Raw genomic sequence first — 26,529 nt, forward strand, 5'->3', positions numbered from 1 at the left:
GTATGTAGATTGATTGTCTATTATAAAATTAACCCTATTGTGGATAGGTGGGGAACTGGTGGATGACTGAGAGGCTATATAGTAGAATAAAGAGGTGTACTGAAAGCCTCAAAAGGATGGCATCAACATAATAATCCAAATGGCCTCTTCTGTTCAATAAGGAAATTGGAGAGTATGAGAACTATATCAAATATATATACAGGAGAGGTCTACCATGCCCAGTTGTCTAACTCTCTGGGGTGGGTTGGTACCATGGTAACAGTCAGGGTGATGGTTCAAAAACATCAGTTCTTTCTACTCAAACACAAGGAAATCTGCAGATGCTGGAATTTCAAGCAACACACATCAAAGTTGCTGGTGAACGCAGCAGGCCAGGCAGCATCTCCAGGAAGAGGTACAGTCAACGTTTCGGGCCGAGACCCTTCGTCAGGACTAACTGAAAGAAGAGCTAGTAAGAGATTTGAGAGGGGGAGGGGGAGATCCAAAATGATAGGAGAAGACAGGAGGAGGAGAGATGGAGCCAAGAGCTGGACAGGTGATTGGCAAAAGGGATATGAGAGGATCATGGGACAGGAGGCCTAGGGAGAAAGAAAAGGGGGAGGGGAGAAAAAGCCCAGAGGATGGGCAAAGGGTATAGTGAGAGGGACAGAGGGAGAAAAAGGAGAGAGTGAAGAATGTGTGTATATAAATAAATAAATAACGGATGGGGTACGAGAGAGAGGTGGGGCATTAGCGGAAGTTTGAGAAGTCAATGTTCATGCCATCAGGTTGGAGGCTACCCAGACGGAATATAAGGTGTTGTTCCTCCAAACTGAGTATGGCTTCATCTTTACAGTAGAGGAGGCCATGGATAGACATATCGGAAAGGGAATGGGACATGGCCACTGGGAGATCCTGCTTTCTCTTGCGGACAGAGCATAGGTGTTCAGCAAAACGATCTCCCAGTCTGTGTCGGGTCTCACTAATATATAGAAGGCCACATCGGGAGCACCGGATGCAGTATATCACCCCAGCCTACTCACAAGTGAAGTGTCACCTCACCTGGAAGGACAGTCTGGGGCCCTGAATGGTAGTGAGGGAGGAAGGGTAAGGGCTTGTGTAGCACTTGTTCCGCTAACAAGGATAAGTGTCAGGAGGGAGATTGGTGTGGAGGGATGGGGGGGACGAATGGACAAGGGAGTTGCGTAGGGAGCGATCCCTGAGGAAAGCGGGGGTGGGGGGAAGAAAAGATGTGCTTAGTGGTGGGATCCCATTGGAGGTGGCGGAAGTTACGGAGAATAATATGTTGGACCCGGAGGCTGGTGGGGTGGTAGGTGAGGACAAGGGCAACCCTATTCCTAGTGTGGTGGCGGGAGGATGGAGTGAGAGCAGATGTGTGTGAAATGGGGGAGATGCATTTGAGAGCAGAGTTGATGGTGGAGGAAGGGAAGCCCCTTTCTTTAAAAAAGGAGGACATCTCCTTCGTCCTGCAGATGCAGCAGAGACGGAGGAATTGCGAGAAGGGGTTAGCATTTTTGCAAGAGACAGGGTGAGAAGAGGAATAATCCAGATAGCTGTGAGAGTCAGTAGGCTTATAGTAGTTCTTTCTACTGCTCACTCCTGCCCATGCACTGACCTGGATACAGAGAGGAAAAAAATGGTGTAAATCAAAATTGATTTGGCATCTCCTGAGAGCAAGGGGTGTAGATGGGGTGGAGTTTGTTAGGTGTGTTCAGGAAGGTTTCCTGACACAATATGTAGATAAGCCTTCAAGAGGAGAGGCTGTACTTGATCTGGTATTGGGAAATGAACCTGGTCAGATGTCAGGTCTCTCAGTGGAAGAGCATTTTGGAGATGGTGATCATAATTCTATCTCCTTTACCATAACATTGGAGAGAGATAGGAACAGGCAAGTTAGAAAAGTGTTTAATTGGAGTAAGTGGAATTATGAAGCTATCAGGCAGGAAATTGGAAGCTTAAACTGGAAACAGATGTTCTCAGGGAAAAGTACGGAAGAAATGTGGCAAATGTTCAGGGGATGTTCTGCATAGATAGGTTCCTATGAGATGGAAAGGATGGTAGTGTACAAAGGCTGTTGAAAATCTAATCAAGAAGAAAAGAAAAGCTTACAAAAGGTTCATAAAACTAGATAATGGTAGAGATCTAGAAGATTATAAGTCTAGCAGGAAGGAGTTTAAGAATGAAATTAGGAAAGCCAGAAGGGGCCATGAGGAGGGCTTGGCGGACCGAATTAAGGAAAACGCCAAGGCATCCTACAAGTATGTGAAGAGCAAGAGGATAAGACATGAGAGAATAGAACCAATCAAATGTGACAATGGAAAAGTATGTATGGAACTGGAGGAGATAGCGGAGGTACTGAATGAGTACTTTGCTTCAGTATTCACTATGGAAAAAGACCTTGGCGATTGTAGGGATGACTTGCAGTGGACTGAAAAGCTTGAGCATATAGACATTAAGAAAGAGGATGTGCTGGAGCTTTTGGGAAGCACCAAGTTGGAGAAGTTACTGGGACCGGATGAGATATACTCCAGGCTACTCTGGGAGGTGAGCTGAGCCTCTGGTAATGATCTTTGCATCATCAATGGGGATGGGAGAGGTTCTGGAGGATTGGAGGGCTGCGGATATTGTTCCATTATTCAAGAAAGGGAGTAGAGATAGCCCAGGAAATTATAGACCAGTTAGTCTTAATTCAGTGGTTGGTAAGTTGATGCAGAAGATCCCGAGAGGCAGGATTTATGCACATTTGGAGAGGCATAATATGATTAGGAATAGTCAGCATAGCTTTGTCAAAGGCAGGTTGTGCCTTACGGGCCTGATTGAATTTTTTGAGGATGTGACTAAACACATTGATGAAGGTAGAGCAGTAGATGTACTGTATTTGGATTTTAGTAAGGCATTTGATAAGGTACCCCATGCAAGGCTTATTGAGAAAGTAAGGAGGCAAGGGATCCAAGGGGACATTGCTTTGTGGATCCGGCATTGGCATGCCCACAGAAGGCAAAGAGTGGTTGTAGACGGGTCATATTCTGTATGGAGGCTGGTGACCAGTGGTATGCCTCAGATCTGTTCCCTTCTCTTCATGATTTTGATAAATGACCTGGATGATGAAGTGGAGGGACGGGTTCGTAAATTTGCTGATGACACAAAGGTTGAGGTTGTTGTGGATAGTATGGAGGGCTGTCAGAGGTTTTGCATTGATAGGTTGCAAAACTGGGCTAAGAAGTGGCAGATGGAGTTCAACCCAGATATGTGTCCGCCATCTCCGTCTCCAAGGCCATGACGTGGAACTCTTTTTCCGACGGCTCCGTCTCCGAGCCTACTTCTTCAGCAAGGACTCTCCCACCCCCACCGATGACCCCTTCTCCCATCTTCAACCCTCCTCCTCTTCATGGACACCTCGCTCTGGTCTTCTGCCTGCTCTGGATCACTTTATTGCTAACTGCCGACGGGACATCAACCGTCTCGACTTCACCACACCTTGTCCCCATTCCAACCTCACTCCTTCCGAACGCTCTGCTCTCCACTACCTCTGCACTAATCCTAACCTTACTATAAAACCCGCCGATAAGGGGGGTGCTGTTGTAGTCTGGCGTACTGACCTCTACCTTGCCGAGGCTCAGCGACAACTCGCTAATACCTCCTCTTATTTATTTATTTATTTATATTATGAAGACATGTAGTCCTCTTTTATTGTCATTTAGTTATGCATGCATTAAGAAATGATACAATATTTCCTCTGGTGTGATATCACAAAACACAGGACAGACCAAGACTGAAAAAACTGACATAACCACATAATCATAACATATAGTTACAACAGTGCAACAATACTGTAACTTGATGAAGAAGTCCATGAGCATAGTAAAAGTTCAACGTCTCTCAAATGTCCCACATCTCACACAGACAGGAGAAGGAAGAAAAACTCTCCCTGCCATGCCGACAACAATCCGACTCTGAGTCATCCGAAAACTTCGAGCTCTGATCAGCTCTCCGACACCGAGTACTGAGCGCCATCTCTGTCCGATCGATTTGACCTCCTTCTCGGTCGCCAAAAGCAGGCAAGGCTGGGGATTTTGAGGCCTACCCTCTGAAAGATTCCCTACCACGCAATAAGGACAGCAGTGAATGAGCGTTTCAGAAATTTCTCCAGATGTTCCTCTGTGCTTTCACGTCCATTCTAAATCAAATCAGAATTGTCCACGGCCCCTATTTAACAGATACGATATCATTTTTCACTGGAGGGCTGCGCCTATGCAGGCGCACCACCATCATCTCCTCCCACCCTGTCGTGACCTCACTAAGGAGCACCAGGCCGTTGTCTCCCACACCATCACCGACTTTATCCACTCAGGGAATCTCCCATCCACTGCTACCAACAGTATAGTTCCCACACCCCGCACTTCCCGTTTCCACCTCCGACCCAAGATCCACGAACCTGCCTGTCCTGGCAGACCCATTGTCTCAGCTTGCTCCTGCCTCACCGAACTCATTTCTGCATACCTCGACACAGTTTTATCCCCCCCTTGTTCAATCCCTTCCTACCTATGTTCGTGACACTTCTCACGCTCTGAAACTTTTCGATGATTTTAAGTTCCCTGGCCCCCCCACCGCTTTATTTTCACCATGGATGTCCAGTCCCTATATACTTCCACCCCCATCAGGAAGGTCTCAAAACTCTCCGCTTTTTTTTGGATTCCAGACCTAACCAGTTCCCCTCTACCACCACTCTGCTCCGTCCAGCGGAATTAGTCCTTACTCTTAATAATTTTTCCTTTGGCTCCTTCCACTTCCTCCAAACTAAAGGTGTAGCTATGGGCACCCGTATGGGTCCTAGCTATGCCTGCCCTTTTGTTGGCTTTGTGGAACAATCTATGTTCCAAACCTATTCTGGTATCTGCCCCCCACTTTCCCATTGCTACATCGACGACTGCATTGGCGCTGCTTCCTGCACGCATGCTGAGCTCGTTGACTTCATTAATTTTTTCCCCAACTTTCACCCTGCCCTCAAGTTTACCTGGTCCATTTCCGACACCTCCCTCCCTTTTCTAGATCTTTCTGTCTCTATCTCTGGAGACAGCTTATCTACTGATGTCTACTATAAGCCTACTGACTCTCACAGCTATCTGGACTATTCCTCTTCTCACCCTGTCTCTTGCAAAAATGCCATCCCCTTCTCACAATTCCTCTGTTTCCACTGCATCTGCTCTCAGGATGAGGCTTTTCATTCCAGGTTGAGGGAGATGTCCTCCTTTTTTAAAGAAAGGGGCTTCCCTTCCTCCACCATCAACTCTGCTCTCAAACGCATCTCCCCTATTTCACGCACATCTGCTCTCACTCCATCCTCCCGCCACTCCACTACGAATAGGATTCCCCTGGTCCTCAGCTACCACCCCACCAGCCTCCGGGTCCAACATATCATTCTCCGTAACTTCTGCCACCTCCAACGGGATCCCACCAATAAGCACATCTTTCCATCCCCCCCCCCCCGCTTTCCACAGGGATCGCTCCCTACGCAACACCCTTGTCCATTCGTCCCCCCATCCCTTCCCACCGATCTCCCTCCTGGCACTTATCCTTGTAAGTGGAACAAGTGCTACACATGCCCTTACACTTCCTCCCTTACCACCATTCAGGGCCCCAGACAGTCCTTCCTGGTGAGGCGACACTTCACCTGTGAGTCGGCTGGGGTGATATACTGCGTCCGGTGCTCCCGATGTGGCCTTCTATATATTGGCGAGACCAGACGCAGACTGGGGATCGTTTCGCTGAACACCTACGCTCTGTCTGCCAAAGAAAGCAGGATCTCCCAGTGGCCACACATTTTAATTCCACGTCCCATTCCCATTCTGATATGTCTATCCACGGCCTCCTCTACTGTAAAGATGAAGCCACACTCAGGTTGGAGGAACAACACCATATATTCCGCCTGGGTAGTCTCCAACCTGATGGCATGAGCATTGACTTCTCAAACTTCCGCTAATGCCCCACCTCCCCCTCGTATCCCATCCATTATTTATTTATATACACACATTCTTTTTCTCTCTCTCCGTTTTCTCCCTCTGTCCCTCTCACTATACCCCTTGCCCATCCTCTGGGCTTTCCCCCTCCCTCCCTCTTTCTTTCTCCCTAGGCCTCCTGTCCCATGATCCTCTCCCTTCTCCAGCCTTGTATCCCTTTTGCCAATCAACTGTCCAGCTCTTAGCTCTATCCCTACCCTTCCTGTCTTCTCCTATCATTTTGGATTTCCCCCTCCCCCTCCCACTTCCAAATCTCTTACTAGCTCTTCTTTCAGTTGGTCCTGACGAAGGGTCTTGGCCCGAAACGTCGACTGTAGCTCTTCCTAGAGATGCTGCCTGGCCTGCTGCATTCACCAGCAATTTTTATGTGTGTTGCTTGAAGTTCCAGCATCTGCAGATTTCCTCGTGTAAGTGTGAGGTAGTTCATTTTGGTAGGTCAGATGTGATGGCAGAATATAGTATTAATGGTAAGACTCCTGGCAGTGTGGAGGATCAGAGGGATCTTGGGGTCCGAGTCCATAGGACACTCAAAGCTACTGCACAGGTTGACTCTGTGGTTAAGAAGGCATACGGTGCATTGGCCTTCATCAACCATGGGATTGAGTTCAAGAGCCGAGAGGTATTGTTGCAGCTATATAGGACCCTGGTCAGACCCCACTTGGAGTACTGTGCTCAGTTCTGGTCGCCTCACTACAGGAAGGATGTGGAAATGATAGAAAGGGTGCAAAGGAGATTTACAAGGATGTTTCCTGGATTGGGGAGCATGCCTTATGAGAATAGGTTGAGTGAACTCAGCCTTTTCTCCTTGGAGCGATGGAGGATGAGAGGTGACCTGATAGAGGTGCATAAGATGATGAGAGGCATTGATCATGTGGATAGTCAGAGGCTTTTTCCCAGGGCTGAAATGGCTAACACAAGAGGGCACAATTTTAAGGTGCTTGGAAGTACGTACAGAGGAGATGTCAGGGGTAAGTTTTTTACTCAGAGAGTGGTGAGTGCGTGGAATGGGCTGCCGGCAATGGTGGTGGAGGCGGATACAATAGGGTCTTTTAAGAGACTCCTGCGTGGCTACATGGAGCTTAGAAAAATAGAGGGCTATGGGTAACCCTTGGTAATTTCTAAAGTAAGTACATATTCGGCTATCATTGTGTGCTGAAGGGCCTGTATTGTGCTGTAAGTTTTCTATGTTTCTGAAATTCAAGTTGACCTGAATAAAGGTTGCTACTGAAGATAACTATTGTTTCCTTTAGGAGATGTCAGTTCACCCTCCTTGGAAGCGTCTGCCACTGAAGATTTTCACAGACAATCATCAGAAAGAGGATCGGGAAATAGTTCCCCTGAAATATCTGGTGATCTGCATATAACCACACCAAGCATTTCCAATATCATTGAAATCCCACTGGAACTTTATCCTGAAATATCAGTTTCTGGAGAATCTGACCAAGAGGGAAGTGGGTCTCCCATGGGAAGTGTGCAAATGCTGACAAATGGAGGTAACGTTTCTCCTGGCAGATGGTTCATCACCCTTCATTTCCCACCCCCTTCAAATCTTTCCATTCCAGCCAGAAGAGTTGTTAATCTCAGTCAGAATCTCACTGAACACTGGATGTGGAGATGGAGTTGCTTCCATTCTGGGGATCTGGCTGTTACACTGAGGCCAGAGTCCATCTCCACAATGGTGAGTGTTGTGGAATCGAGGGATTGGGATTGCAAGGGCACAGTTTGCTGAAAGCAGCCACACAATGTTTAAAAAAAAGAGTTTAGCATGCTACCTTTCATCAGTCAGGCCATTGGGTATCGGAGCAAGGACATTATGTTACAAATGTACAAGTCATTGGTGAGACTGACTTTAAGTTGAATTGCCCAGTTGGCCTCAGCTGGATCCTGCCGAATGTTCTCCAAGTTGGCCCTGCTCCAGTTCAGGATTTGTGGATCAGTTCTATCTTTTTCCCTAACTATTTTAAAACTAAGAGTAGATGGTATAGGTTAAATTGTTCCTTTAGTTCCTGCTGACTAATGGGGAGGGTGTCTACCAAGGTGACCATCCCTATTTCTAAGTTCAACCTAAATGGAATTAAGCATTTTGAGATGATACACAAATCTTAAATTTTAAATCAAAGCCAAGTTGCCTACACATTTCAATCTTAATAAAATTGCTTTCTAATGAGATAGTATTCTGTGTAAACATTGTAACTCTGTTATCAACTTTCCCAAATGTAAGTTGCTCAGTTTAAAGTACCCAGTTGCATTTCTTCATAACAGAACAGCATTTTGCACAAAACACTTAGCACAGTGACCACACAATGTAGTATTTTCAATAAGACCAATGAGCAGCATTATCCTACATTAATATTTCAGCACTAATACCAACTCATGGCACACCAACATTTATATCACTCATGGCCTTGCTCAAACTCTTTGAAATCCTGCCCAGTGCTCATTTACTTGTTGTACTCTGTTCAAAAATGTTGGATGAGAAATTTCTGCAGAATTTCTGGTGATTTTGTATAGAGAGTGAGAGAGAATAAGAGGGGTTGAGAGGGAAGCAGAAGGGTGGGGATTAAGGTGAGAGAGAGAGTGACTGAGATTGAATAGGTTAGGAGTGTATACCCTGAAGCTTAGAAGAATGAGGGGGTAGTTGATAGAAATATACAAAATTGAGGATTTTCGATAGTGTAAATACAAGCAGGCTTTTTCCACTGAGGTTGTTTGAGACGAGGACCAGAAGTCATAGGTTAAGGGTGAAAGGGGAAGTGTTTAAGGGGAACATAAGGCAGAACTTCTTCGCTCAGAGGGTGGTGAGAGAGTGGAATGAGCTGCCAGCCCAGCAGAAGTGGGGTGGGGGGGGGGTGAAAGTTTGATTGCAACATTGAAGAAAAATTTAGATAGGTACATGCATGGGAGAGGTATGGGGGGCTATGATCGAGGTGCAGGTCCATGAGAATAAGCAGAATAATAGTTCTGCATGGACTAGATTAGCAGAGGGGCTGTTTCTGTGCGGTAGTGCTCTATGACTCTAGGAGCAAACAAGATAGAGAGCGAGACGGACAGACAGAGACTTACATGGGTGCATGGTCTTGGCTTCTGAATATTTTATACCATACCTTCACTACACCTTACCACGTTGCAATAATAGACAAAATAACTGATGCCTAAGGGCTCAGTTATTTGTTTCTAAATCTTCCAACTTGGTTTAGTTATTCATATTATTTGTTGTGAAGAAATCAAAAGCACTCCAGCATGTTCCATGCTCTGGCTCCCTTTTCTTTAAAATTCAGTGAATGCAGCAATTAATGGTTGTCCTTCTTCTAGCCGTCAGTGATGGGTAGTGTCCAAGGGCAGATTACTACAGACAATTGAAATGCTCAGTAGCTCATGCCATCTGTGGAGGAAGAATCGTTGTGTTTTTCCTTCGACTGCTATTTTAAGAAAACAAAACTGAAATGAAGCATTTCTCATCCTTTCAAACTAAAACAACAGTACAACCCTCAAGTGATATGCAATATGCATAACTAAGGCAATTCCACGCAGAATGTTTGTATCACTTCCCATCACTACTGCATTTCCAGGCCACTTTCTGCCTCGCACTGTGCTAATACAATGGAAGTGACAACAGTTAATGCTGAAGTTTGCAGTATTGTTGCGTGATGTGGATAAACAGCCAAAGTCCTGGTGCTAAATATGCTTCTGCTGTGTTCTAGTTATTAACATGTTGGATGCATTAAGAGTAACCACTGCAGCTGGAGTCCATGAAGTGGAAGGACCACAAGCTGACTTAATGGCCTATCGCTTAGAACCAGGACTGCAGATTAGGAGAGAAACAAGGTACATAATGTCACATAGGATGGTGAATTGTATCCTCTGATCATCAGGACTATTAAATAAAAACGACGGCATGATAAAGTAGCAGTTTGCATAATACTATTCCAGTGCCAGTGACCCAGGATCAATTCCACCATTGTCTGTAAGGAGTTTGTACAACCACACAAAATGCTGGAGGAACTCAGCAGGCCAGGCAGCATCTATGGAAAAAAAAGAGTACAGTCGACCTTTCGGGCTGAAACCCTTTGGCTCTCCCCGATACTGCGTGGTTTTCCTTCGGGTGCTCCAGTGTCCTCCTACATTCCTTGAGGTTAGTAGGTTAATTGGTCACATGGATATAAATTGGGTGGCATAGGCTCATTGAGTGAGTAGGGCCTGTTAATCTGCTCAATCTGAAAACAAATAAATAAACAAACTATCTTGAAATAACACTAATACATCATGTACCTTTCCAACATCCCATTCTCAGTACAATCTACTTCTTTATGGTAGAAAACAATCTATATTGGTGGATTTTTCCCATCATGACATAAACTATTTCATTCCCAAATGACGTCGTTACTGTGTTTTGTAGTGCTGAAGAAATACATAAATACTCAAGATGTCCCAAAACAGAATTCATGTCAATGGGTTCAATGCAATTCTGTTTTCTCTATTGGGATTACATCCATAAATAAATCCCCAGAATTACAATAAAGTGCTTAGTGGTTGAGCACCACTCTTATGATCCTGGTACATCTGCCTCCTGAACTTCTCTGGCCTTACTTGATGAAAATGATTGTTGCCAAAGATACAAGAGTTCCTCTAGTAATTAATGCACCACTAACTCTTTTATTTTGAGGCCGAATTTGAACCAAAAAAATGTGTGTTTAATAAAAATGTTTGGATTCTGGCAATCAGCTAATCTCTTGTTAAAACTATAGAATTCAATTGTCTACAGTTTTTTAGGGGAAAGATTGTATATTTCTAGCAATGAATGCATGAGTCAGATTTCCCTCATGAATATTAAATTCTGGCAGAACTGAATGCAGTTATCCGGAGAAGAAAGGCCTTCATTTATATAGCATCTTTCATAACCATATGCCAAAGTGCGCAGAATTTTGCATTTGTACAAATGAAAGAGCAAAGGCCTTGAGATTCAGTCACATAATCCTGTATTTTTCAGCATTACGCAATAAAAAATTGATTCAATACGGAGTGAAATAAAGTATAAAAGAACTTCCAGTTTGTTTCACCCGTGAAGAAGTTCAATCCGGCTAATGCTCAGTGTGTGTGTGTGTGTGTGTCTGAGACCAATACCCTCATCCGTCATGTACAGGGTGTTGCAATTCCTGTGCAACAGTGCTTATGTAGCATTACAGAATAACGTGGTTGAAATTGTGCTGGGAATGACTGTTGCTAGTCACTCCCACATTGCAATCTTTTAGGGACACAATGCTCCCCTGCAAGGTAAGCAAGCCTCTTATCGTTCATCCTTCTGGCTGTCCTCTGAAGAAGACTGACCACTGTCTCCCTCTGTATCCCAGATCCGGCTTCTAATCTCCCCAAAACAACCACCCCATCCTATCACTCCAAGGTCCTGTAGTCCTCAGTTCCCTCTCCTTTGTCATCAATCCACTGAGAAAATATAAATAACTCTGGGGTTTTGTCCAAAGTAAAAAAAAAGTCAAAGTTGAGTTTATTGTCTTCTGCACAAGTAAGTGTATGCACAGGTGCAATGAAAGATTGACTTGCAGCAGCATCACAAGGATGCAGCATCAGACAAAATGCATTTACGAGAAAAAAGATAGATTAAACATAAATTATATGTAGTTCTTTACAAGACCGAACACAACTAGAACAAGCAAAAATCCAAAGTCCATTGTGGTGTAAAGTAGTACAGTTGACCGGCCGAGGTACTGGTTAGGCCTGTGCTGGTTTGTTCAAGAACCAGATGGCTGAAGGGAAGTAGCTGTTCTTGAACCAGGTAATGTGGGACTTCAGGCTTCAGTGCTTCCTGCCTGGTGGTAGCTGCAGGAAGCTAGCATGGACCAAATGGAGGGAAACTTTTGCCATAGATGTTGCCTTCTTGAGGCAGTGTTTCATATAGATACTAACGATGGCTGAGCGGGATGAGCCCATGATGTGACTGTGACTGCTACTTTCTGCAGCTTCTTACATGACTAAACTTTCAAATTGCTGCACTAGGCTGTTACGTGACCAGTCAGGATATTTCCAGCAGTACACCTGTAGAAGCTTGTTAGTGTTCAATGACGTGCTGAACTTCCTTAATCTTGTCCTTGCATTGACTCTCCCTCCCAGCTGATCATCTGCGGTGGGCCTCAATCCAGGGTGGCACATTTTCCATTACTGGAAAGCCCATGACCAAAACCATAAGTAGTGATTATTTGGAGGTCTCATTCCTACAGCTAGAGTTGATATGGGCAAATCTGCCACCCCAAGTCAGAGGGTTTACTGTAGTATTTCCATCCATGTTCTTCTAATGGACTTGGGAAAGGGAACAGAAGGGAAGAGTTTCAGATGGAATGGCTGTAGTGAGGAAGCTATTATCCACATTCAGATTAGTTTATTGTCATATATACCAGGCTGCAATACATTTCTTTGCTCAGATGAAAGAATTGTGTGTGTACGTAACACACATAACAACTTGTGCAAAGATAGAAATTGGAAAAGTCGTGAGGTAGTGTTCATGGATTCAATGTCCATTCAGAAAATGGATGGCAGAGGGGAAGAAGCTGTTCCTGAATCGCTGAGTGACTGCCTCCTTCCTGATGGTAGCAAAGAGAACAAGGCATGACCTGGGTGATGGGGGTCCTTAATGACTGACGCTGCCTTTTTGAGGAATCGCTCCTTGAAGATGTCCTGGTAAAGAGTATGCATATTAATGAATACATCAATAAATACAACACCGAGTGCAAAAACAACGCGATATAGTAGAATGATTTGGTGCAAAAAAACAATGCTGAAGTGGCAATAAAGATTTTCTTGTACCTGGGTCTTCAGAACACAGAACTATAAAATTGTATCAGAAAACAACTTTAGTGCATAATGTGAATGAAATGATCAGCTCCACAGGAACTAGATTTCAACTGTGTAATAGGCTTACTCCCTGCTGATAGTGTTTGTATCTATTCCCGGTGGCACTCTGTATTGTTTGCATTATCTGTGCTAGTGCTTGGCTGCTCAGTGGTATCTTTCCATCAATGAGTGGACAGTTTGGTGTCCAGGAATAGAATGGGAAGAAAGGAGTTGTGAAATGGTGTGGATATACCACTTAGGCTTGTTCATGGATCTTGAGCAGGCAATGATCAACAGGGGCATGACTTGACAGTATTCACTAGATCCTACCGAGCTGGTTTCCCATGGTTCATTACTTTCTCCAAACAGTCTTTCAAAGTCTTATGGGTGCAATCACTTTGGAAGTAATAATTAGTCTGGGCTCATGCATTTCTGTTACAATAAATAATGCATTTGTTCACAAGGCCTTCATTTGCTCCAGATCCTGCTGCAATTTTCCATGCTTCCTCATGACTAGTAATGAAGATAACACTGTTCCCTTACCATTCAAGCAAGCTGGACAACAGGGATTTTGGGAAAGCCTAGTGGGACAAGGTGAGGGCAGAGCCGCAGGTACTGCTATCTACAGGCTTGGGATCGTAAAGGCTCTGAAGAGGGAGTCCTTGATTTCCCTGCCTTGGTCCCACATCCACTCGACTCTCCTGGCTTGAAACATGGTACAAAATCACTTTGGTGACAGATTTTATTTTAATATATTTGAATTCGTAATGTACTAAAAACAACATTTTGCTCTTTATTTGCTTCTAAGATGTAGTAGTCTTTGGCAATTATTGTCCATTCCATATTATCCACAAACCAAGGAACAGTTAAGAATCAAACACATTGGGCGCCGGGGGGGGGGGCGTGGGCGGGGGGGGGAGCGGGGAGGGAGGGATGGGGTCACATATAAGCCAGACATGTTATGGACAAAATATTTTCTTCCATTAAGAAGGCAGTGAAGTAAATTGATATTTACAACCATCCAATAGGTTTCCTAGACACCACTGCAGACATGTTCTTTTAAGTAATGAGCTGAACTTAAATGTCCTTCTTGTGTTCGTTCCACAGTAAGACTGTGTAAAAAGTGAATTATTGGTGGCCTATCCTTGCAAACCTTCCTCTTCTTTCAGCAGCTGGAAGTCATTGAGTCATTGCTCTTTGGTCATAGATCTAAAGTGGTGACAACTATCTGCCACTCACAGTACAGACAAAGTGAATTTCAATTTGATTAGCTTCACTGGAGAGTACAATGCAAGGGCTGCTCTTCAACACTTAATTAGCATTACTGACTGATTCCTCCTCCGTGGCTTTGCTTGAACTTGTATTTTGTCCCTCTGAACATCATTCCACTGTTCTATATAATTTGTTTTCTTTTCTTGTCAATGCTGCTTGTATAAAGCTAAGTGCCCATGATGTTGTAAGTTTTCCATTACACCTGTGCACACATGTACTTGTGCGTATGAGAATAAACTCAACTTTGACCTTTGACTTGATTTTGGCTTTGTCCATAACAGATGGGTAGAATTGGAACAACATTTATTTTCTAAGAATTATGAAAGCTATTGCCGCTTAAGTTTTGGAACGTATCCCTCAAGTTTTACCTTCATCTTTCAAAAAAAGATGGCATTTTTGTGATTCTTACAGACTCGTGCATCCATATGGATTCCCGACAGAATTCTCCATGGTCACAACCTTTAGGATGAGAGAAGACACTCCGAGGACGGTGTGGGATTTGTGGGAGATAACTGACAGATATGGTGACAAGCAGTTCCGACTTCGTCTGTACAGTGAGATCAAAGCTGTTGAAATCTACAGTGTGGCAGCAGTGGGAGGGGGCGTCACCACCTTTGAGAATGTGGAACAGCTGTTTGACCGGGACTGGCACAAGCTCTTACTCGGTGCGACAAGGACCCAGTTGACTTTATTTGTTGATTGCCAGCAGGTTGGCACAGCTCCCATCCAACTGCTCGGATCCATTGCCATTGATGGAGTTAGTGCTATAGCTAAAGGAGCAACGACTGATGCTACACTTCCTGTAAGCACCTTGTGTTCTATAATGTCCCGGTCACCAGTTCTTTATCCTCAGAGTTATATAAATTAATGTTGAATATGCTTGTAATAACAGTAAATGTGACCATTGTTAATAATGAACTATATTTTGGGACTTTCTAGATTGTTTCATGTAATTTCCAGTGCACAAGTGTAAAGGAGAACAAAATTACTCCTACTCCAGATCCGATGCAGCACAAACAAAACACAGTAAGATTAGGAACACAATAATAAATATAAACACAATCAATTCAGTATAATTACCTTAGATAGCTTATGTACATAGATGGATTGCATGTCCATAAAGTGATGCTAGGCACAGGAGTGTCAGTACGTAAGGTGATTCTGATAGGAAATGATAAAATAGTGGTGTTGAGGGGTGTGGTGGGGCGGGTTAGTGAGTGGAGATCCTTACTGCTTGGGGAAAGTAACTGTTTTTGAGTCTGATGGTCCGGGTGTGGAAGCTACGTAGCCTCCTCCCTGATGGGAGTGGGATGAGCAGGGTGGGTGGAATCCTGCATGACGTTGCAGGCCCTTTTCTACCACCTTTCTGTATATTTGCCCTTGATGGCGGGTAGGCTGGTGCTAGTGATGTATTGGGCAGTTTTGATTACCCATTGTAGAACCTTTCTCTCTGCCACAGTGCTGTTTCTGTACCAAGAAGTGTTGCAGCATGTTAGCATGCTCTCTACTGCACATCTGTAGAAGGACATGAATAAAGACGTGCATAGTCCAGCTTTCTTCACCCTCCTCAGAAAGTAGAGGTGTTAGTGACCTTTCCTGAATCTGTGGAATGTGTTTCGGGATTATGAGAGGTTGTGCAAGACGTGCACTCCCAGGAGTTTGAAACTGTTCACAGTTTCCACTGCTGTGGTAGCGGTGTAAAGAGGGGTGTGAGTGGTGCGAGTTCTCCTGAGGCCGATAACCATCTCCTTTGTCTTGTTGACATTGAGGAAAAGTTATTTGCCTGGCACCAGGCCTCGAGCTCTTCCACCCCCTCTCTGTAGGCAAATTTAAATTTAAAGCAACTATCTCATGATGTTTGAATTCAATTCATTTTTCCTTTTTATGTCTTTTGACATTTTTGACTGAGGGGGATTTGTATGGAGTAAAAGTCATTTGAATTCTTTTACTGTGTGATAATGAGGGGGTAGCTCAACGAAGCTGGGAGATGTTGCTGTTAGTTACATATGGGTGGGCAGTGTTTATAATTTTCCCTCTTGATATGCCAGTAAAACACAGGTGAAGTAGCAAAATATTTAAATGCTATAAACCAGACAAAGCACAATAATAATCAGCATTTCAGATTGAAGCCCTACATCCAGATTGTTTAACATAAAGTGCTGACAATTCCTTTTCCCCTTACAGATGTTGCTCAGTCTGCTGTATTCTTCCAGATCCCAGCAAAAATAAACTTCCTGTTCCTTAGATAATATTAATAACTCATTTGGTTCAAGTGGCTAAAAGTGTCCTACCGAGCTGTTGAAGTTCTTTAGGGAAAAGCTGGATGAGGGATGCATTTTACTACTTGTAAGTCACAGAGTTCAGAGCACTAGTTTCAGACAGTGATTTATATTCACTTGCACAGTAGTGCAGCTTAGTAGAACTGCTGTCTCACAGCTCCAGTGACTTGGGTTTGATCCTGTCCGTGGGTGCTGTTTGAGTGGAATTTGTATATTCTCCCTGAGACCATGTGGTTTTCAGCCATGTGCTCCAGTTTCCTCCCACATTCCAAAGACACAAATTTGTAGATTAACTGGCCACTGTCAATTGCACTTGTGTGTTGTGGGTGGTAGAATCGGAGGAATGATTTACAGAGGTAGTTAGGGGAATTGGATTGTGCCATGAGCTGGCATATACTTGATTGGCTGAATGGCCTCTTTTTAAGCCGTATGGAAAAACGGAAATGTGGTTGTATGCTCCTCTTCAGACTCATTCGTTCTTCTATGTACCAGGTGGATGTACAACAATTCGAGATCTACAGCAACCCAAACAAGGCGGCTGAGGTATCCTGCTGCAACCTGTCAGGTTCTGTAAGTACACACCCCACTGGAGCACATTCCCTATGCCCACTCTCCTAAAATGAAAAGTTTTCACTGTGATTTACTTTCACTTCCTGATTCGGAGCTTTGTGGTGACAGTTTCTGCTCCTGTGAACTCCCAAAGTCTCATGTTGAACGGAAAAGTTGGTGGGCTTGCTTGCGTACCTCAGTTGTCAGATCAAAGATGAAACCAGCAGAGAGCTGAAGTTTGTTTTACTTCTCTGACTTTCAGCTTTTTCTATTTCAAAGATATACTTTATTCATAATACAGCGGATTCTGGTCAATTGGGCCATTGGTTAATTGGGGCAGCCGCTTATTTGGGACTACTCTTAAAGAATCAAAAACTAATCGAGAAAATAGCCGGGATTTCCTTTGTACCCTTGGGAAATTACGTCACTTAAACTGGGACAGGAGACTGTTGCCAAACGGGTTCTAACTAGTCGATTGCACGCTGATGTCACCACAACAGGTGATGAAATGTTTGTGACCTAACCTCTAGGTTCGGCAAACAAGCAGCCAACCCGAGCTACCGATCTTCTCTTTCATTTTATCCAACAGATTTGTCAGGCCAGCTTCTCTCTCATGCCCTTTACTTCACTGTAATACTGATACACCTGACTTTATCCTCTCCCTCCCAAACTGAAGAGTGAATTCTCTCATATTATGATCACTATCTCCTTCGCGTTCCTTTTCCTTAAGTTCCCAAATCAACTCTGGTTCATTATTCAACACGCAATCCAGAATTGCCTTTCTCCTAGTGGGCTCAACAACAAGCTGCTCTAAAAAGCCATCTCATAGGCATTCTACAAATTCCTTCTCTTGGGATCCTCACCAACCTGATTTTCCCAATCTACCTGTAGGTTGAAAACTCTCATGACTATCATAATATAGCCCTTTTTACATGCCTTTTCTATCTTCTGTTGTAATTTATACGCCACATTCTGGATACTTTTCGGAGGCCTGTATATAACCCCCATTAGGGTCTTTTTTACCTTTGCGATTTCTTATTTCTATCCATAAGCATTCCATATCTTCCAATCTATGTCACCTCTTTTGATTTCATTTTTTACCAACAGAGCCACCCCAGCCTCTCTGACTTCCTGCCTGTCCTTTTGATACAATGTGCATCCTTGGATGTTAAGCTCCCAACCGTGATCTTCTTTCAGCCATGACTCAGTGAAGCCCACAACATCATTCCTGCTAATCTCTAAACACGCTACAAGATCATCTACCTTATTCCATATACTACGTACATTCAAATATAACACTTTTAGTTCTGTATTCATCACCCTTTTCAAATTTGCCCCTGTGTTACAGGAAGTTAAATTCTTACTTCTTCCTAAATCTAAACAACAGGAATTCTGCAGATGCTGGAAATTCAAGCAACACACATCAAAGTTGCTGGTGAACGCAGCAGGCCAGGCAGCATCTGTAGGAAGAGGTGCAGTCGACGTTTCAGGCCAAGACCTTTCGTCAGGACTAACTGAAGGAAGAGTGAGTAAGGGATTTGAAAGTTGGAGGGGGAGGGGGAGATTCAAAATGATAGGAGAAGACAGGAGGGGGAGGGATGGAGCCAAGAGCTGGACAGGTGATTGGCAAAAGGGATATGAGAGGATCATGGGACAGGAGGTCCGTGAAGAAAGACAAGGAGGTGGGGGGGACCCAGCGGATGGGCAAGGGGTATATTCAGAGGGACAGAGGGAGAAAAAGGAGAGTGAGAGAAAGAATGTGTGTATATAAATAAATAACAGATGGGGTACGAGGGGGAGGTGGAGCATTAGCGGAAGTTAGAGAAGTCGATGTTCATGCCATCAGGTTGGAGGCTACCCAGACGGAATATAAGGTGTTGTTCCTCCAACCTGAGTGTGGCTTCATCTTTACAGTAGAGGAGGCCGTGGATAGACATGTCAGAATGGGAATGGGATGTGGAATTAAAATGTGTGGCCACTGGGAGATCCTGCTTTCTCTGGCAGACAGAGCGTAGATGTTCAGCAAAGCGGTCTCCCAGTCTGCGTCGGGTCTCGCCAATATATAAAAGGCCACATCGGGAGCACCGGATGCAGTATATCACCCCAGCCGACTCACAGGTGAAGTGTTGCCTCACCTGGAAGGACTGTTTGGGGCCCTGAATGGTGGTAAGGGAGGAAGTGTAAGGGCATGTGTAGCACTTGTTCCGCTTACACGGATAAGTGCCAGGAAGGAGATCAGTGGGGAGGGATGGGGGGGACGAATGGACAAGGGAGTTGCGTTCACCAGCAACTTTTATGTGTGTTTCTTCCTAAATCTGTTGTCTCTTTTGTATTTTGGGGACTCTCGTAACCTCTGCTGCACTCTGCTTTTTAGTTTATCTTCGCTTTACCCAACTGTTTACCTACTATTTAGTTTAAAGACGTATTTTAACCTATCCCAGCCCTGATAATTGACTTCAACTTAAGAACAAGGCTTAGGCAGTAAAAGTTCATTGAATATATTTGATAAAGCCAAGAAAAAAAGCAGACATTTATCATAGCCACAATAGCAAATTAATTGAAATCAAATTCATTACAAAGATGTTTAAATCTTCTGTATAATCAGGATTATTTAAGGGAAGCAATACATTCTGATACATCATTTCCATTCCAGAGAGAATTTATTTATTTTGACTTCTTAGTGAATTTCACTGTTGGAGATTTAATCAGGCTTCCATTGGGTAGAATGTAGTCAACGTTTTCAAGCACTAATAACAAAATAAGTTTTCTTAGTTTGTGAAACAAAATGGACAGGGACATTAAGCAGAGAATGCCTACATCTATTTATACATAAATTAGCAAAAAAAAAGAAAAACATATTGTAATTTGTTGACTGTTCCTGCACACTCCAATATAAAAATTTCAAAGATGGAGTATTTATAATGATCAAATAAAGAACAAAATGGGGCAACACCATGGCACAGCTGGTAGAAATGCTGCCTCAGAGCTCTAGGTTTTAACCTGCACTGCTTTCTGTTTGAAGTTTGCACGTTCTTCATGAGCTCATGTGAGAACCTAAGTTTTCTCTATATGTTTGGGTTTCCTCTCATATTCCAAAGAATTGTGAGTTGGCCCTTTAAAATTACCCCAAAATATGTTGGTGAGTGGTATAACCTCAGGGAGGTTGATGGGAATGTGGAGCGAATAATAAATGGGATTAATATAGGATTGGTATGAATGCTTGGTTGATGATTAGAGTAGCCTTTGTGTGCCAAAAAATCTTGTTCCCCTACAGTAGAAGTCTAAAGCATTACAAACAAAAATTGCTAATGAATGATTTTTTTTATAACATACTTCTAATGCAGAAACAGATCTCTCATGAGATTAAAAATTAATGACATTAAGAGTAGAAACACTCCTACCCGTGTGCTCCATAATTCTGGATTGCTTCATGTCATTTTCAGCACACAAGTGAATGAAATAATGGTTACTCCAGATCCAATAGTCACTTAAAAAATAATAGGATAAAGAACACAATAATAAAAAGAAAACACAATAAATAAAAGCACATAAAATAGCTTATGTGCGTCGATTGTATGTCCACCCAGTGACCTTAGGCACAGGTGTGTTTGTACATAAGGTGACTCTGACAGGAAAAGATAAAATAGTGGTGGGGGGGGGGATGTGTGGAGGTGTGAATTAATGGGTGGAAGTGTTGATCAGCCGTTCTGCTTGGGGAAAGAAGTTTTTGAGTCGGTGGTCCTGGCGTGGATACTATGTAGTCTCCTCCCTGATGGGAGTGGGACAAACAGTCCGTGAGCAAGGTAGGTTGGATCCTTCCTGATGTTGTTGGCCTTTTTCTGGCACCTTTCTGTATACATGGTGGGTAGGCTGGTTCCATGATGCTGGGTAGTTTGACTCCGGTGATGCATTGGGCAATGTTGACTACCCATTGTAGAACCTTCCTGTCTGCTGCAGTGCAGTTTCTGTACAATGTAGTGATGCAGCATGTGTAAGCACTCTTTACTGCATATCTATAGAATGAAGTGAGCATAGATGTGCATAGTCTAGTTCTGTTCAGCCTCCTCAGAAAGTAGAGGTGTTGGTGAGCTTTCCTGATAGTGTATAATGGTTTTTTTTGGGACCAGAACATGGTCAAAAGTTGGTTGGTGAAAATGCATTCTGTTTTACATGTTGGTAGCATAAGTTACACAATGAAGCATGTAGTAGTGAGATAATACTTTTGTTGACTGCAGGGGGTTGTTGGATACACAGGTCCACGGGGGTATCCAGGAGGAAAGGGAGATATTGTAAGTATCTCACTATGTATTATCAATTATATATAGTCATGGAGAAAGCACTACAGCTCAGAAATGGGCCCTTTAGCATGTCTGCACTGAACGATTATTCTGCTTGGTTCCATTGACCTGCAGCTGGACCATGGCTCTCCATTCTTCTCTCATCCTTCTACTTGTCCAAACTTCTCCTAAGTGTTGAGATGAAACCTGATTTCATCACTTCCACTGGCAGTTCGTTAGACACTCTCACCACCCTCTTGAGTGAAGAAGTGCCCTCTCATGTTTCCCTTAAACACTTCACCTTTCAACCTTAACCTGTGACCTCTAGTTTTAGTCTCACCAAACCTCAATGGAAAAAAAACGTCTTGCATTTATGCTATCTAAACCCCTAATAATTTTGTATACCACTATCAAATATCCCCTCATTCCTCTATGCTGCAAGGAATGAAGTGCTAACCCTATAAGTCATGTTTTATGCACTTTATACAGTCCTGGGTAGGTCTGTAGTCCAGTGTAATTTTTGTGTTGTTTTACGTAGTTCAGTGCAGTTTTTGTATTGTTTCATGTAGCACCATGGTCCTGAAAAATGTTGTCTCATTTTTACTGTGCACTGTACCAGCAGTTATAGTGGAAATGACAATAAAAAGTGACCTGACTTGACTCAAGTCCTGACAGCATCTTTGTAAATTTTCTCTGTAGTTTTTCAATCTTACTGATATCTTTCCTGTAGGTAGGTGACCAGAACAACACACAATACTCCAAATTAGGCCTCACCAATGCCTTATACAACTTCAGTACACTATCACAACCCCTGTACTCAATACTCTTATTTATGAACCTAATGTGCTGAAAGTTCTCTTTACTTATCTACCTGTGACACCACCTTCAAGGAATTATGGATCTGTATTTTCAGATTCCTCTGTTCTACCACACTCCTCAGTCCCCTGCCATTCACTCTGTAACTCAATACCCTGGTTGATCCCACCGAAATGCAACACCTCACAGTTGTCTGCATTAAATTCCATCTGCCATTTTCAGCCCATTTTTCCAGATCCTGCTGCATGGTTTAACAGACCTCCTTGCTGTACACTACGCCTCCAATCTTGATGTCATCTGCAAATTTGTTGATCCAGTTTACTACATTATCTTCTGGATCTTTGATATAGATGGCAAACAACAATAGACCCAGCCCCAATCCCTGTGGCAACCACTAGTTGCAGGCTTCCAGTCAGAGAGGCAACCATCTACTACCTCTCTCCCTTATGGCTCTTCCCATGAAGCCAATGTCAAATTAAATTTGCTACCTTATTTTGAATGCCAAGAAGCTGAACCCTGTTGACCCAACTTTCCATACAGTTGGTTAGGAAAGTTCAGTCATATAACAGCACTGTTATTGCTCAGTCATTATAACAACCTATAGTTAAAATATTAGCAACATTTAAGAAATTGTGAAGTGATATTTCTAAGTTTTATTTTAAGGGTGAAATAGGAAGACCAGGTGAAGAAGGCAGTGGAGATTCTTTTGGTGAAGTGGTAAGTGAAACTTCATAAAAATTCAACACAATAATCACTCAAGAATTTCATCATCTATTTAAAAATTTGTAAAGATTTCATGTAAATCTGTTTGGAAGATATTTGGTATTGCATGACTAAAGATGACTGACAAAGTATAATTCCCTATTTGAACAGTGTTCCAAATGTTAACAACCTGGAGCAAATGAATACACATTATTGCACATCAAGCAAGCCAGAGTTTGTGTTGTTGTCCCTCTTCACGCCTTGTGGCACATCAGGCGGCAACTTTACCGTTTCTTTAGCATTTTTGCCTGTTTTTTATGAGGCTGAGTTGCTAGCTTGATGCTCAACCCAGCATGGATAGAAAGTGTGCAAGGAGCCAGCCAGATTTGAACCTGGGACCTCTCACCTCGAAGTCCGGTGTGAATGCCACTACATCACCAGCCGGCTATAATTAGTTTGTAAATAGGATAAAAACTATAAGATGTATATTGGAGGAAAGAAGTTAGCAATAAATATTAGAACTAAAAAATTACTTAGAAATTGGTTAGTGCCTCTAAATCTGTACTAACTGGATTGTTCATGACGGGATCTCCTGGTATGTCATTGATAGCTCATGAGGCTCAAGGAAACCAGCCCAAGGACTGGGGTGTAAGTCTGTTTGTGCCCAGGTCAGGTGCATCATCCAAGTGGAAAAGGTTGGTGAGGGTCAGGGATTGGAAGCAGGAGCTCATTAGCAAGGCTAAGCAATGAATAGAGAATTGGTGAGTTGTTACCTTGGTGGCTGGGGAGGAGATGTATATGTGAAGATTGGAAATCAAAGATATGATTATTGTAACCATTAGTTGGATGATGATGTACTTTGAGGTGATGGTTTGTGTGGTGTGGTGTGCAACTTCAGGGGGTGAGTGTTGGCTATGACTTAGGGGATCAGTGGTCAGTTGTTATTTAGTGGGGTGGGCTGAGTCAGGCCTGAAGGTTGGTGGGTTGCAGACATGTTGGTAAAATTCCTGCTTGAGATGGGGGTTAGGGTGTTTCAGTGCCCTAAGGACTTCGCAGTGCTTGAAAAGCCTGCTACTGCATGAAGTGAAGCGATCTACCTGTATCTCAGCCACTGTGAAATCCTCCTTCTGGAGGTGTGGCCCAGGGACACTGGATTAACTGAGAATCACCACTGTGACCTCAGGCATCACAGGGACATTGCATCATACAAGCAGTATTCACAAGCAAAACATAAATTAATCATAGTTGTACACAATTTTATAAGAAAGAAAAACAGTTTGAACAAAAAACCCAAATTCATTTTTATTGCAAGTTCTTCGGAGTGCCCTAGTGTTGCTAAACAGTAGTGGTGATTAGGGAGTTTAGGGAGATATTTATTTAGGTAACATTAAGTCAGTGGGCACTTTATTCATTACCTCCTGTGCCCAATAAAGTGACTACTGAGTATATGTTCATGGTCTTCTGCTGCTGTAGCCCATCCACTTCAAGGTTTGATGTGTTGTGCATTCAGAGATGTTCTTCTGCACACCACTGCTGTAATGCGTGGTTATATGAGTTGCTGTCGCATTCCTGTCAGCTTGAACCACTCTGGCCTTTCTCCTCTGATTAATAAGATGTTTTTGCCCAGAGAACTGTTGCTCACTGGATGTTAGTTTTCTGTTTTTCACACCATTCTCTGTAAACTCCAGAGATTGTAGTGGATGAAAAATCCCAGGATATCAGCAGGTCTAAGATGCGCAAACCATCCCATCTGGTATCAACAATTATTCCACAGTCAAGGGCACTTAGATCACATTCCTTTCTCATTCTGATGTTTCATCTGAAAAACAACTGAACCTCTTGACCATGTCTGCATGCTTTATGCATTGAATTGGTGCTCCTATAATTGCCTGGTTTGATATTTGCATTAATGAGCAGGTATAGCTAATAAAGTGGCCACTGAGAGGAGTGTTGAAGCCAGAAGTCAAGTTACAGGATGAAGCGCTCTGATCATGTATTCTGTGGTCTGAGTGGTTTCAATCTGGAGCTATTAGTTTGGGGAGTGACTGTCTTAGCATTTTTTAACAACAACATTTTTCTGTACACTACTTGCAAAACTTGAAGCACAGAATAACAATTTCACCCTTATGGAACTTGTGAAAACAAAATAAACACAAAATGTCTACGGAAAACTGACGATGATTGCAGGCTACACACACAAGATGCTGGAGGAACTCAGCAGGCCAGACAACATCTGTGGAAAAAAGTACAGTTGACATTTTGGGCTGAGACCCTTTGGCAGGACTGAAGGAAAAAAGATGGGAAGTTGACTGGTGAAAGAGATACAGGGCTGGAGAAGGAGGAGTCCGATAGGAGGGAACAGAAAGCCATGGAAGAAATGCCCCCCCCCCGCCCCCCGCCAGCTCACCAGTCCCCATACTCTTTTCCCGCTCTCACCTTATCTCCTTGCCTGTTCATTGCTTCTCTCCGGTGTTCCTCCCCCTTTTCTTTCTTCCATGGTCTTCTGTTCCCTCCTGTCGGACTCCCCCCTTCTCCAGCCCTGTATTTCTTTCACCAATCGACTTCCCAGCTCTTTACTTCATCCCTCCCCCTCCCGGTTTCACCTGTCACCTTGTGTTTTTCTCTCTCCCCTCCCTCAACTTTTAAGTCTACTCCTCATCTTCTTTTCTCCAGTCCTTCCGAAGGGTCTCGGCCCAAAATGTCAATTGTGGTACTTTATTTCAATAGCAGCTGCCTGGCCTGCTGAGTTCCTGAAGCATTCTGTGTGTGTTGCCTGGGTTTCCAGCATCTGCAGATTTTCTCTTGGTTGTGAAATGATTGCAGGCTGTTGGTTCACAGCAGGAGGCCACTTGATGGATTTGCTTTGCAATTGACAAAGTAATCTCTTCTATCAATGCTTGCAGCTGCCTGGTTACAATAGGAGGCCACTTACAGTGTGTGCAGATTTAACTGGAAAGTTAACTGGCATTACCTCCTCTTATTTACCCCTCGATCATGACCCCACTAAGGAGCACCAGGCCATTGTCTCCCACACCATCACCAACTTTATCCGCTCAGGGGATCTCCCATCCACTGCTACCAACCTTATAGTTCCCACACCTCGCACTTCCCGTTTCTACCTCCTACCCAAGATCCACAAACCTGCATGTCCTGGCAGACCTATTGTCTCAGCTTGCTCCTGCCCCACCAAACTCGTTTCTGCATACCTCGACACGGTTTTATCCACCCTTGTTCAATCCTTCCTACCTATGTTCGTGACACTTCTCATGCTCTGAAACTTTTTGATGATTTTAAGTTCCCTGGCCCCCACCGCTTTATTTTCACCATGGATGTCCAGCCCCTATATATTTCCATCCCCCATCAGGAAGGTCTCAAAGCTCTCCGCTTCTTTTTGGATTCCACACCTATCCAGTTCCCCTCTACCACCACTCTGCTCCGTCTAGCGGAATTAGTCCTTACTCTTACTAATTTCTCCTTTGGCTCCTCCCACTTCCTCCAAACTACAGGTGTAGCCATGGGCACCCGTATGGGTCCTAGGTATGCCTGCCTTTTTGTTGGCTTTGTGGAACAATCTATGTTCCAAACCTATTCTGGTATCTGTCCCCCACTTTTCCTTCGCTACATCGACAACGGCCTTGGCACTGCTTCCTGCACGCATGCTGAGCTCATTGACTTCATTAATTTTGCCCCCAACTTTCACCCTGCCCTCAAGTTTACCTGGTCCATTTCCAACACCTCTCTCCTCTTTCTAGATCTTTCTGTCTCTATCTCTGGAGA

The sequence above is a fragment of the Mobula hypostoma genome, chromosome 1 (genome assembly GCF_963921235.1).
Source record: "Mobula hypostoma chromosome 1, sMobHyp1.1, whole genome shotgun sequence".
NCBI classification, from domain to species: domain Eukaryota; kingdom Metazoa; phylum Chordata; class Chondrichthyes; order Myliobatiformes; family Myliobatidae; genus Mobula; species Mobula hypostoma.